Raw genomic sequence first — 15,523 nt, forward strand, 5'->3', positions numbered from 1 at the left:
ATAATCAATTTAGCTTTATTGTGCTTTTCAGGGTCAGAAAATCAAATAAATTAATGACATTTGCATGGAAAATGAATAAACTATTTAATCTTGCTGATATACAATCATAATCACATACTTTGTTTCCAAAAAATGTCTTGTCAATGTAAAGAAACCCCTATTGTTATCTCTATTTCAGCTAAATATGAGGGTTAAATGAATAAGTAAGGACCCCCTAACCACTTACTGGTTCCAAATATGCTCATACTGGTGTCATGTTACCACAGAACTACAAATCAAACCTAAAGAAAACTAGTATAGCTGTACTTGTGTGGAAAAAATTAAGAAATTATGCACTTTATTCATTTCGGTGAAAATAATAGGACGTACAGGCAACTAAAATAGGTCGCGTCTCAAATTTCAGCTGTTGCACATGTGTCAGACACTGCGAAAAGTTAAAGCGAACATTTATGATTAAAAATGTATTGCAAGTTACATAAAAATAATAAAGTTCTACTTTCTAGGTAAATTTTTACATTATTACCCACAGATCAGGCAAAATTTGCTGAATCAGCAAATTTCACTCCCAGGGGTGGAATTTAAGGTCTGTTTTTATTCTAGTTGCCCTTAATCAACTTTTTATTGATAAACTTACAAATTGAATAGGTAAAAAAAAATACCTTTAGTGATTTAGTCTAAACATATATATCCAAGTTAAGGGGGCACGGTAGTATTTCCTGGCCCATAAGGGATAATGATTGCCTTTTTAGAATTTTCACCACTTTCTAACACTGCCAAAAATTCTACATAAACAGTTAACTGAAGTACTTTCCTTATACTATTCAGAAATGAATTTGAATATGTATCATGACCGTTTACTTTTTTGATATCTTTAAAAATCTAAGGCCACTAGTGTTTTTAGGTCTTTTATCATGCAGTGAATACAAAATTTAAAAAAATTCTCAAAAATTCATTTTCACCTGTATGTAAAATTATTTCATATTTTCCTACACCTGACTCATCCCTCAGTTTGGGAAAGTATGTTCAGTTGATACTGTATTGTTTGTCCAATCGCACTGTTCAGATACATTGACTTAAGTAGAGTACACAAAAGAGCAACCTTAGTTCTGGAATGCAAATACTACCGTGCTACCTATACCGCTGTTCTATAGTCATAAATCGATTTAACTGAAACAAATCCGGGTCACCAACCAAAACCGAGGGAAACACATCAACTGTAAGAGGAAAACAACGGATCAACAGAAAAACTCTGACTGAACTGCTACAAAAACAAACGCCAACATACATAGAAACGGACTATTTGATAACAACTACCATATTCCTGACTTGGAATGATACTCAATTATTTGTATATTTCCTGATAAATAAAGCATTATTGTGGTGTGCTGTAAGATATTGTTCTTGGACAATACACTGAACAACTATGATAGACCAATGTCAACTGTGTCACGCATTTAACTGAGCTCTGCAGATTTAGTGAATTGTCACGATTTTGATAAGACCTGTCGGAACAATGACAAACATGGGGTTGTTTCACGTTGCTGTTGGTAAGTTTGTTAAGATCAAATCAAGTTTAACTTATCAGTCATGTAATTCATTCAAGCCTTGTTATTTTATATCAAATTTAATTTGAGCAAAATGCACTACATGAATTCCTTCTTCTACAACAAGATTATTATATAAAGCTGATTTATTAGTACATTTGTACTGTGATTGGCATCTGAATGCATGCAGCATAAGGCATTTATAATCCACTGTTGTATTGACAGTATAAATGAACCCATTATGTGCGATGAAACAGTGCCATTATCTAAAACTCTAAGTGTTTGCTTTGATTTTATGTTGCAGGTGAACTGATTTGCTAATGATATATACGCCACCCCTATTTTGTTATATTAAATGGAGAGATGCATTGATTATTCGTATAAAATGGGCATTTTCAACGTAGTTCAGAACATAATTTTGGAAAAAGTATAAATAATATAAAAATGTATTACGAATAATTGTAAAACATTGTCAATTTGTATCCTTATATATACTATATAAAAATTAAAGTAACAATCTTTTTTATTGCAGTTGCCATTTTTTTGCAGTCACTTGTTCAAGGTATGTTTTACTTTTGAAATGTGTAGGGTATTTGAAAATCTTTTCGAAATGTTATTTAGAAATCATTTTTATTTTTATCTTTGGATAATTTGTAAATTTGAGAATGATCCTGAATCATAAGTTTCCAATTATCTGTTAACTTCGAAATACTGGAAATTGCTTTCTTTATATTTATTGTAATCCAACAGACCATGAGGCACGATTAGCTGTCATTTCTGAACAAGTACAATCAATATTTATAAATTGTAAAACAATACTACAAAAAGTGAGAGCCATTCTATACAGAATTATAAGAGACTATTAAAATGCATAGATATATTACATTAAACAATATGAAATAAAGTACTACTTGTAATATATAAAATTTCTACGTCTTCTTAAAATCAAATAACAGGTCAAATGACTTAAAAAATGTAACTAAATCATTAATAAACAAGTTGAAAAAAATACACGTAAGCATTCCAATACGCTAATTGTATTTTACTGCTTAACGAATGTTTTCTTTTTTACAGCTCAAAGGCACAATAGATGCTCCGATTATCAATCATATAAAGGTTATATTATTTTATGTATATAAGAACCTTATCAGTGGTTATACGTAGCATGTCATATCTTAAATTTGTCTTTATTTAGATATTTGGTATCTTTGATTGTTTTTTTTTTAAATTATAATTAAGAATCAATTATTTCTTTTTTTATACATTAAATACATTAAATATCACTAAAACAGTCAGCATTTTTTTTTTTTGAGATGGTGTATTTATTTAGTATAAGCCCATGATTAATATATCATGTATATACCACTGTCTTAGTTTATAACAAATAACAATTAACATAAATATATAGATTTTACCACTGCATCGAGTGTGATACGATATTTATCCACTCGAGACAGTTAATTTTTCAAATTTAAAACGCGAGGCTCACCGAGCGTTTTAAATATTTAAAATTTAACTGTCGAGAGTGGATAAATATCGTATCACACGAGATTTGGTGGTGGAATTTGTTTCTCTAATGATTTTCAAACAATATGCAGGCAAACTTATTCCGTCTTTTCGAATGATCTGTAAAAAGATGTTTTCTTTCTATGTGACGTCATCAGGCATGGTCGCCTTTTTTCATGCCATCACAATAGGAAATTCAGAGGAAAGCAAGTGAATTCGACGTAATAATCGGATTTTAACCAATGAAGAACTGAGATCAAACGAACCACACGTTGATTAATTTTTTTTATACAATGGGTACAGAAAGGGATAAATCGACGAAGAATTAGAGAAATCATAATACATCAACTCGGTATTCTCAGTCTTTGCATGTTTTGGTGATCAAACAACTGAAAAAAAATTGGGTCAACGTATGTTACACTCAGCTATCAAATGCATGCACTTTTTTTAATAGATGTAACATTCTGACGCAAAACTGCAAAGTGTTGTTCGGCATATCTTGAAAAGTGTAGCACTAGTACACATTTAGTATCATAACGTTTTTAGAAGACATTTCACAGTGTCTTATTGAGTAATTGTGTAACTTTGTGTCAGTATCGAGTTAAGTTGTAACATTGGGGGACAATAAAACACACGATCGTGTCGAGTTAGGTTTAACATTGAGACACATTTCTACATACGATTAAATCATGTTATCTTGTTACAATTTAATGAGGTAGTTAACAAGATTGTACCGAGTTATCGCGTGTCAGTGTGAACAAAATTACTCAGGATCGTTTCGAGATATAGTGTACAATTCAGACACAATACATTGGATCGTATCGACCAATCGTGGATTAGTCTGACATAATACAAAGCAGGGTCATATCGTGGTATCTTGTAACATTATGAGACAGATCTATACATGATCGTATCGAGTTAAAATTGAATCACATTGTGAGAAATACTACGCCGGGCGTATCAAGTTACAATGTGTTACAATATTATAGTAAAAAGGATCGTATTGCGTGATCGTGTAACAATTAGTCAAAACAGGACTCAGTATCGACTCGAGGTATTTTGTAACGATCTAACACTATTCTACATAGGTGTACAAAATTGGCTTGTAACATTATGTCACAAAACTAAACATCATCGAACTGACCCAATACTACAACGATTTATCGTGTATAATTCTGACTCAAAACTACACGGACTCGCATCAAGTAATCGTGTAACTTTGTATCAAAATGCTACATATTATCTTATCAAGTTATTTTTTAACGTTCTGACACAATACTGTACATGATCGTATCGAGCATCGATTATCACTGTGACACAAAACTAGATATGATCAAATCGGGTTACGCTGTTACAATGGAACGATCTGTCTTTTCGGGTTATTCTGTAAAATTTTGTCACAATACAGCATCATATAGAGTTAGAGTGATTATGTGCAATTCTGATTAATAATAAATAAAATACTGCACTTTGTTTTATCTGGTTCTGATAAAATTGTGACACTATGCTACACACAACTGTATTGAGTTATCATTAAAAATTGACATTTAAATTTTGTGTCAGAATAGTACAAAGGATCATATCGTGTCGTAATCGAGATATTGTTTTACATTATGAAACACTTCTATTATTTTTTCCTTCTTATTATTAATGAATATTTTGAATGAAAATCATAATCAACAAATCAGGCTTTGTCTGAAAACTGCATGGTTATTTCGATTCTGTTATATAAGACCTTTTCCGTTGATAACATTAATTTAAAAAAAAATCACTTTTTACAAGAAGAAATTGTTAGAATTGCGCACCATGATTTTTAAAGGCGAATTCTTTATATACAGATAAAATAGAACACAATTGAAACTATTTAGAATAATGAATTTCACTACCTGCTAAAAATAAGCAATTTGCACTTCAAGTTAAATGCACCAGAAGAAAAAAATTACTAGGAAGATGTCACTAAAATCATCATGTTCAGAATTTTAACAGTTTTATTTTATTTACAGACTTGTTTAATGCTATTGAGAGTAACCCATGCTTACCTGACTCTGAAGGTAACAAATACCTTATAGAATAGATAACTTAAAATGAAGTTATAGATAGGTATTGACGAAAATATTCCCAAGATATGATGGATGCGGCAAATTTGTAATAGTATTCTTATTTCACAAGAATATGAAAATAAGGAAATGTAGTATTATTGCAAACGAAACAACTATCACACAAAGACTAAAGAACAATGTACTTCAAACAAACACTCCATACAAATAAAAACATATTAAAACGAACAAGAAGACTTGCATACTAGCAAGACCATCAACATGACTAACACGAACTAAAAAAATATAAGAAACTGTGCTGTGTTGACCTTTTGGACTCTTTGTCACAGCACTAAGAAATTTAAGTATTATTGTACAAAAAAGGATATAGCATAGAAGTTCAAGAGACAATTATTCAACGAGACACAGCGATGTTATGGCCGGTCTTCAATATCTCGAATAGAGTGACGTTTTACAGAGCGAACTCCAAACAGCATAATCAACTTTGTCTCTGATAGCGTTCACAAAAGCAGTTCTATATCTCGTAAAAAACCTCTATATTATCATCGTCATTGAAGGAGAATGTACAGAAGTAATTAATTTGAAATAAACGGACAGTCTTCCAACAAAAATTTATTTATTTCAGACGTTGTCCGATGAATAATCTCATGAACTTAACAACAAATACTTTTAAGCAAACAGAAGCTGTATAAAGACCCTTCTGAAATATTTTAAGTTAAGCTAGTGCTGAAATAGACTATTCAAATTTTTCATGTGTGCATTAATATGATAAAGAGTTTTTCATGTTGCAATAAGATCAGGCGACACCTTGATCATCCTTTACCAAGAGCTTGTTGATTAATATTCCGTATCAACTTCACAAATAATACATGATGGTCTTGAAGTATAGATTCTAGGTACTTACGTTATTTATCATGTTAATTACGTGTTATAGTGTTCTTTTATTTGTCTTTGCATATTATTAACCTTTACTGTTTAGCTCCGTTTTTGGTAATAATCTCTTTGCGTGGCTCGGTACTTATACACCCCGCCAATCCATTGTGTTTGTGTGCTATAATCATTTTTTGTATTCTTGTCTTTCATTTTTGCTTATGTGCTTTGTCTATATGCCATTTTGTTTTTCTTTGTTGACATATTAGTTTATTTTTATGATGATTAAGATCATAACACAACGTTGGCTGCTGTACCCCTATTTTTGACTTCTTTACCTATTATGTCTGTTTGTTTTGTTCACATTGTTGTCAATATAATGAAATTTTTTATACGACTGTCATACCAGTGAGAGGTTTAGCTAGCTATAAAGCCAGGTTTAATTCACCATTTTCTGCATAAGGAAATGCCTGTACCAAGTCAGGAATATGACAGTTGTTTTCCATTCGTTTGATGTGTTTGAACTTTTAATTTTGCCATTTTATAAAAGACTTTCCGTTTTGAATTTTCCCTGGAGTTCGGTATTTTTGTTATTTTACTTTTTAATATGTTTCAATTGTAAGGTTTCGGTGATTTTTATGTATATTTATATTTCAGTTAGTTCATTCATATTCATATTTCAGTTTGGCACCTATTAAACGGCATAACTTATACTAGTTGCAAACATTATGCGGCACAGAGACTGTATGGTATGTTTTGTAAATTTTAACTGTCTTTAAAAATTATGATTAAAAGACATAAAACATTTACACACACACACAATACGAATCAAAATATACATCGCTTAAAGAAGAAAATAAATATCGTAATAATGGTTCATGTTTCTACCTATTTAGAATCATTTCCTTTCAGAACGATAGATATTTCTTTTAAACAATCAACCCTGACGAAACTAACTTTCACTGAAATGTGCTTAAGGGTAAATAATGACCTGTGTATGGTCATTATTTACACTGATTTAAAAGCCACACACACACACACACACACACACACACACACACACACAGTAAATAATTTTTTTTCATTTGATTTCACATATAGTTAGCATGTATTGAGGCTAATCGGTGTTTTACTGTACACATTTTATGTCTTTAATATTCTTTTAAGGTTAAAGGTAGAAACAATCATTCCCTCCATATATATATACGACCGAAATAACAAAAAAACACGTCATCAACGTACAGTTTAACTTTCGACACACAAATAATGGGATGGACTGTCATTTTTTTATACAGTCAAGTAACATTACCTGGGATAAATTAGAAATGTAAAATGTTTCATAACTCTTTAAAAACAAGTTCAAAAAATTTTCACAAATCATGTGTAGGAATGTCATGAAACCAAAATATATAAGATCTTGCTAATTAAAACCTTATTGGAAATCGTATCTTATGGTGTCGGATTGTTCCTACGGTCGGTAATTTATTTGTTTAAAACTGACACCCCTTGATGTGTTATACGACAACAAAACCTTGCAATATGCATTATCTATAACCTAACTCAATATTAAAGAGGTAGAACCTATTCCCTTAGTATATGTTTCATCGGGTGAGAAATAATCAGAAAGTTACCAAATCTTCTACAATGTGACTATTATAGGGTCGACATAATTTGCTAAAAATTTCAGCAATTTTGAGAATGTCTTAACGTAAACTATTGCTGTGACGTCAGCCTATTCGTTTAATGTGGTTCCATTTTCTAGAATGAACGCTTCCTGAATCTTTTGCTGAAATGGACAAACCAAATTATATTCAATTGTTTCCTTTGTGTGCTAAATTTCATTAATTTGAATTGGCAAATTTACTGATTTCTGTTCACTAATGAAATAAATTTTAAAACTTACCCTTAAATTTTGTAATATTCATTTGCCTTCACCGGGAATCGAACCACATGCTTTAAGTTTGTCATGTATGACTGACATCAAACATATTGACGTAACCCACGGCTTCCAATGGGTTGTAATTAAGATTTCTAATATATATACATATATAATCTCAACATATATTAAGATTTGATGTAGCGGCATGGTAATTAACATTATCAGCACTTTGACGTTAGCAATGATACTCTCCTTTTCTGTTTAACTTGTAGGCAAATATCAGCACTTTGACGTTAGCCAGTGTGGATGTACAGGACATTATTCGAGCTGGCGTAAGAATGTTAAATTTATTTTAATTTAAGTGTTGAAACTATATACAGAAGCGTGAACGTATATTTTTTTTAAAGTTGTTTAAGACTTCCATGTATTTCTTATTCTATCGATCGAGATTAAGAGGGATGGAATTGAAATCATCAAAACAAAGTTTGATGTATATTTGATCCACTCCTTTTCAATGTTTGACCTCTGAATGATGTTGGATAGCTGTCTCATTAACAGATATCCAACATCCCCATTTTATCATACTGATATTGAACTGAGTGGCATCGAGAATATCTGAAAATCAGTCGCTAGATATGTGTACCATCTTTTAAAAAGTAACAGGGAAGTTAATATGTCATCGCAAGAACGAAGAACTGCATTGATGAGTCTTATGTAGACGAAACGCGCGTCTGGCGTATCAAATTATAAGCCTGGTACCTTTTTTAACTAATTCAGCCGTTTTGACTTTTAGTTGTTATTTCTATAAACCCTGTGTTATGAATTTTTCCATTTTAATTTCCGTTTTATGACAATCAATTCTGTTTTGAGTATAGATATTTTAATCGTCTGCCTAAAAAGCATAGAAAAGGCAACAGTACATGTAACGTAGTGACTGTAAATGTCATCGAAATCATAGAGTAAAAATAAAGATATGTGGTATGATTGCAAATGAGACAACTATCCACTAGAGTTCAAATTACGTGGAATTAAGCATTCAAAGGTGTCAGACCAACAATTCAAATTCCCTATCTATTCAACCAAATTTTGAAATTTTCACAGCTTTCTAAATATTTTAACTTACGTTTAATTTCATAGAAACCAGGTATATCCTGAATTGTACATGTATCACCTTTCTACATGCCAATTTTAAACCAATGTTTAAAGTCTTGTAGCAAAATATCACCGTTCAAGAGTCAAGTACTACTAAAAAAATCTGGCTTTCTGGAAATTCAATTGATGAACAACAAATATGACAGACACGAACCAACGACAACCACTGAATGGTTAGCTTCTGACTTGGGACAGACACATACAGAATGTGACATGGTTAAACATGTTTGTGGTGTGAATGTTTTAGATATTACACATACACTTGAATAATTTACACAGCAAAGATCAGTCGAGGCAAATAGGAAATTGCATAATATTATGAAATATCCTAATTAAACACATTATTATGAAATTCAATAATATTAGTTATTCGAATAATTTTGTTGCTATATTATGAGATTTCGTAATTCATAAAATTATGGAAATCCATAATATAAGAAGAAATTTTGATTTTCAATTAATTTTTTCGTTCGTTTTTTGGACCCCTTGACTATTTTTGGGAAATTCTTCGGAGAAAAAAGTTATTTCTGAGTGGCGTTTATATCAGGGCGTTAGGAACAACTGTCAGATTTTCTACGAAACGCCTAAAATTTTCCCGAATCCCCGCTATATGAATTATTTCGAATATTTGACAATGGGAGGTAATCCATATCGACTAAATGGGCAAATTGCGGTTATTGCTCTTAGATAATTATATTTTTATCTTATGTTGATGATGTGAATTTTTAAAATGTCTTTATTACTTTGCAGTGATTTACATCTGTTTACATCTGTTTACTTTAATTACTTTTATTCATCTTAAATCATATAGTTAGGCCACACCAATTAAATTCCTTGTTCGACAGACCAGTCCCCATAATATTTATGTCTAAACAAATTTTTTTTTTTTTTAATATTCCCGCTTCCAGCATCTGGAAATGTAACTGGGTGTATTTCCCGCGCCTGTTTTTTTGTAAACATTTAAGAAATGACTTTAATATGTTTTCTGTCTATTCGAAATAACATAAAAAATGTGGTGCACACTAAAGTCATTTCTTAAAATTTAATTCTAAAAAGAAGTAAATCATAATAAAAACATTGATAACGTCTCGGTCGCATGACAAAATTATGTCTATGAGCTGAAAGACAAAACACTTTCAGCCAATCAGAAGACGTGTTACATCCAAAATTAAATTATTACTAAATTAATTAGCGATCATCAGAGCGTTTTAATCGACGTCAAATCGCGATCCTTTAAACTGTCTCATGCATAAACACATATTTCTTATCAAAGTCACGACGAAGAAACACACAACCAACATACATGTATAACACAAAAAACTAAAATGTATACACATTAACGAACACAATAAATCCCTAAAACTTTGGGTGAACTCAGGTGTTCGGGAAGGATAAACAACTCCTGCTTCTTGCAAGACATCCGCCTTGTTTTTAATTATAAGTCAGGTCTTGTGAATGAGGAAAGACATCTATGAAAGTTCAATGAAAATCATTTAAGACAGTTAAAATAATTATTGAATTATTCAGTTCGATATCTGATGTTCTTAGAAAGTAACAGTAATACAAGAAACCATAAATATGATGCAATTAAAAGTGGGCATTACATGTTGGTGAACAGAAAAAAACACATCAGCAGTTGATATATTAAACAAATGCCAAAGTTCAAGTTGTAAATCAAATTTCATACCATCTTGATCAATATTGTATGAACCTATGATTTTATTTTTCAAAAAAAAATATATATAATTGGTCGCCTTTACTTTTGAAGCTTCTCTTCAAAAATTTGTAATTTTTTTTTTTTAATTTTCAAATCGCTCGCTCGCACTAATTTCTGGAGTGGAAAAATCCGTAGAACAAGAAATTAAATTGTTGTGGCCTTAAAGACGTTAAAAATTAAACGTAATTGTTAAGACTGTTGTCATTTTGAACAATAAAACATTGATAAAATAATAAATACATTTGGTGATAATGGTGTAATTTTTCCAAATAAAATAACGACAATTAACAAATGAATTTAACAGTTAAAAGTATATTTTGTTATCAATTTTGTATATGCAGATATTTACTTTATTTATTGCGTGTATAAGACACTCTGATAACAACAAAATAACGATAAAAATGGTTTCAAGTTTAATTATAAATGACATTGCCTTTTCCCTATTTTGTTGGGGTAATACATAACCTTTTGTTAAATGAATCATTGGTTAAACTAGGATTCACACATTTTGAGGAGATTCAAAACAGTTTTCAATCAACAAATAAAGTTGTAGACATTTTTCTTGTACATGGAAGAATCCTAAAATATAGCTTTGATTTATCGATAAACTCCAGATTTAGCATTATGTCTTTTTTTTAAACTGAGCCCTATCCGTGATCAAATGATTTCCTAAATAGTATGCAGTTGTCAAATTAATGGTCATAATGGAACGTTAAGAATTAAGACACATACAAAATGCAGGGTATTCGTAAACGAATAATTATCTTCTGAACGTACACTATCTAAATAAAAATCTAATCAGATTAAGTAGACACACTTCTGTATAATATCATTCCGAGTGATAAGTTTATCCGACCAGCCTACAGTTATAACATCACAGTTGTTTGAATTATTACAAAGAGATGTCTCACTATGCCTGTGATCTTGATTTAAAGCGGAACTAGTTAATATTTTTATCGTTATGAAAGTGTTCATTATACAAAATATAAATATTTAACTTAACAAATGACAAGAAGGGATACTGTGCAACGATTAAACAAATTAACACCGTATAAAATCGATATATTAAATTATTTCATATATAATGTAAAATGTAAAATGTATTCAGAAAAAAGTTAATCTCTTAATGAAATTTATTTTAAAATTGTTACTGATAATCTTATTTTCACAAAGTCTTAAGATTGTTAACCACAGTGTGTTTACGCACACCGGTCTATTCACTTGCATCAAACTTTTAAACAGTTTTAATGTCCTTATGAATGTTATAAATTGAAACTAATTCTGATCTGGTCTCCAAGATTATTTTTTTACGAAAGCATTATCATGATTAATCATTTAAAACTGATTTTAACAATAATCAAAACACTAGAGGTTTTCTTGATTTGTACGATTTATTCATATCAATTATTTATTACTTATATCCAACAAACAGGCATGATGAAACATCATTGATCCTGTATGTGTTCCAACAATGTTACAAAAGAGTGTGCGTTCAATAAGCATGATAAGTGATAGAACCTTTGAAGGACAAAATTAATGTACCTGTCGGATATTTTTATTATAGAACAAGTTGTCGTTGTGATGCATCGTTCTTTCATCACATTTAAATAAAGAAGTTATTCAAAACATCTTCGTTAAACCTGGTTTTACAGCTAGCTTAACCCCCCACTTGTATGACAGTCGCATACAATTCCATTATATTGACAACGATGTGTGAACAAAACAAACAGACACAATAGGTAAAAATGTCAAAAATTGGGGAACAGCAGTCAACATTGTGTAATCACTATAAAAACAAACCAATATATAATAAAGAAATACAAAAAGGCATATAGACAAAGCACATAAGCAAAAATGAAAGACAAGAATACTAAAATTGACCATAACACAATGACGGGATGTATAAGTACAGAGCCACGTCATATGTAACAAAGAAACACAAAAAGACATATAGACAAACAACATTAGCAAAAACATGATAAAGGAAAGACAAGAATACAAAAATTTACCATAGCACAAAACACAATAACAGAACGTTCCATCTCTTTTGAAATTCGTCTGCGATATCCCTCAAATCATTTGGGTCAGTTGGTTATGAAATCACCTCATCTTTATATTCTTCAACTATTGCTCGGCAAACCTCGGGTAAAAATTTGCTTACAGTATTCCGAGCAACTCTTAAGTCATACTGCTAGGTAGAATACTTTTCACCAGTAGCTTATTGTCTTAATGTGATGGTAAATTTGAAACCAGGCGACAAGGCTCTTCTATATAGAGTATCTGTCTTCTTGATTCTTGGTTTAACTTTTTCAAATATAATGCATCGAACATCTCTGGTGGCATTCTCAGAAAATTAAAGAAGGAAGGTTCATCCTCGAATCGTAACTCGTTCATCAACTGACCATAATGACCACACTGGAGCCTCCTTTCGGAGGAAAACTAAGATCAACCCCAACAGGCCTAAAAGTCTAAAGTTTCTTTTTATTCTTCTTATTCGCTTTCTCAATAACAATATCATGGCCAGGTCGTTAAGATTGTGTTTCTGTGTTAATGATTGAAGAAGAATAACTACATTTACATGGTCTTGTATTTTCATGGTTCAAATGAAGTTGATGTTTCAAACAAAACCTGGAGAGCTTTTTTTATATTTTATCTGACAATGACAATGAGCATGACTAGAACTCGAAATGGTCGTGGTATGAATGTATAGTCAGGTCGTAAGAAGAGCGTGATGAGGACGGCATGGGCGTGCTAGAATCGTACTATGGTCTTGAACAAGGTGATATAAACGTGGTAAAGTCGTAGTAGAAGCGTTGTTCGGTCGTGGGGAGAGTGTGATTGTCGTAGTAAGGTCGTAGTAACGTCGCTGTGAGATCGTAGCTCAGTCTCTCCGACTAGAATCACGCTTTTGCTACGATGGTACAGCAACCTGTACGATCTTACCACGACCTTACTGCGCTCTCACTACGCTTCTACAACGACCTGATTTCTCCACGACCGCACCACGATTGGGTTGAACATGTTCAAAGTTGTTCCACGCTCATCACGATTATGAAAACCTTACCACGACCGTCGACATTTGAATTTATTTTTCAGAGATCGAAGTACGATCTGGTCTAGTGTGACGGAGGTTTATCATATTTTACTATATATATATATAAGTGATAACAAATATTTGCCACTGGACGTTTGTTTAATTTCAATCACTTGTATAGTCAGAATAATGTTTAGGGTAATTATGAACTCCCTACAAGAGACCCAATGACCAAGAAGTTAACAACTATACGTCACCGTTGGCCTGCAATAATGAGCCCACACCGTTTAGTAAGCTACAAAAGGCCCCCAGATGACAAATGTAAAACAATTCTAACGAGAAAAAAAACGGTCCGATTCATGTACAAAACAAGGACCAAAAAATACATTTTATTACAACTACAAACGACTACCACTGAAATACATGCTCTGAGTATACTGCATGAGACGGGGTTAAACTAGTTTTCTGGAGCCAAGCCTTCCTCCTAACCTGAAACAGTGATGAAACAATACAGCATAATAACAAACTATAAATGTTCCCGAAAAAGGGCTTAAATCATTAGATATGAAATTTAGTTGATAAGGGCTTTGATCGTTAGATCATTACAAAACAGAAAAAAAAACATCTTAACAAAACACAGACCGGACGTGGCAGGATATTTATATATACCTACAACAACAAGAAAGTCACTAAGAACAGATATGAGAGGACTCGCAGTTACTGACAGTTTATTCAAAACCAATAACAACTAATAAAAAAACATGTTTCTAAGACTAAAATATCAATCAGTACACATCCAACATCTAATCTATTTAGTGTAAAGGTGTCATTAACAGTCAGAAAAAATCATGAATTCGTGAAATGCTGAGATACAGTGAATGTGCATAATGATATAACAATTATATTTAGATTGGTTTTATTTTAGCGGTAACAAAATCACCAATATTCAAACAACACAGCTGTCTTTTAATACGCCTATGCCAGACCCAAAGACCTCTAAATTTCTATTGGCACTATCATTCAAATGGTTTCTGCTAGATTGTCACAAACTGACCTTGTTACAAGAATAATAAATGTCGGTGTATCGCAATATTTATTAATATGGTAATACAAGTTTCAAGAAAGAGTTTGTCAATAGAAATGGATGTTTAAATATCAAAATCTAATTTCATTGAATTTTTAAAGTTTCATGTTTTTTATATGATTTCTTCAGTAGTTTTAAAATTAAAAAGATTTGTACAAAAAAAGTGCCAGACAAGTATACGACAGTGAAAATGCAATCACACGACGCCGAATAACGAAAAATGTATGACGAGATTAATGCATGAGTGTCTACATTAAACTAATGTTTATTATTAATAACTCAAAAATCCAAATGGACAAAACATGATTGACAATGTGACAACTATCCACCAAAGTTTAAATCAAGTGGATGAAAGCAATTATAGGTAACCGTAGGCAGGGTTTATATCCCTCCTTTTTCTCTAATATCAAAAACAGAGTTTCTATTGTTCCGGCTAAAAATCTATGAAAATGCACTGATATGCCTGGACTGGGAATAGGATAACAGGGTTGGTGTAACCCCTCTTCCTTTTTTATTCTGTTTTTCTTTGAATTAAAAATAATGAATGTTTTTTCTCTGTTAGATATTATCGTGAACACAATCTTACTTTTGAGACAGGGTTACTTGTGCCTACCATTTTCTCTTATTTCCTACATGTATGTGTTAAAAATCACAGAAATTTTAACTGAAAAATCGTTCAA

The 15,523-nt window shown here is 31.5% G+C and overlaps 1 protein-coding gene across 1 annotated transcript in view; it reads left to right on the forward strand.

Annotated features, from left to right (window-relative positions):
• The first annotated feature begins 2,081 nt into the window (after positions 1 to 2,081).
• The window catches only part of LOC127718903 (uncharacterized), a 69,624-nt gene continuing 56,182 nt past the window's right edge, over positions 2,082 to 15,523 (forward strand). Inside the window, exons 1-5 of the mRNA XM_052224992.1 lie at positions 2,082 to 2,106; positions 2,619 to 2,660; positions 5,054 to 5,101; positions 6,661 to 6,726; positions 8,129 to 8,188. The gene's annotated coding sequence lies outside the window, so the exon portion shown is untranslated. The remainder of the gene's footprint in view (positions 2,107 to 2,618; positions 2,661 to 5,053; positions 5,102 to 6,660; positions 6,727 to 8,128; positions 8,189 to 15,523) is intronic.

Source organism: Mytilus californianus, unplaced genomic scaffold (genome assembly GCF_021869535.1).
Source record: "Mytilus californianus isolate M0D057914Y unplaced genomic scaffold, xbMytCali1.0.p SCAF_10, whole genome shotgun sequence".
NCBI lineage: Eukaryota > Metazoa > Mollusca > Bivalvia > Mytilida > Mytilidae > Mytilus > Mytilus californianus.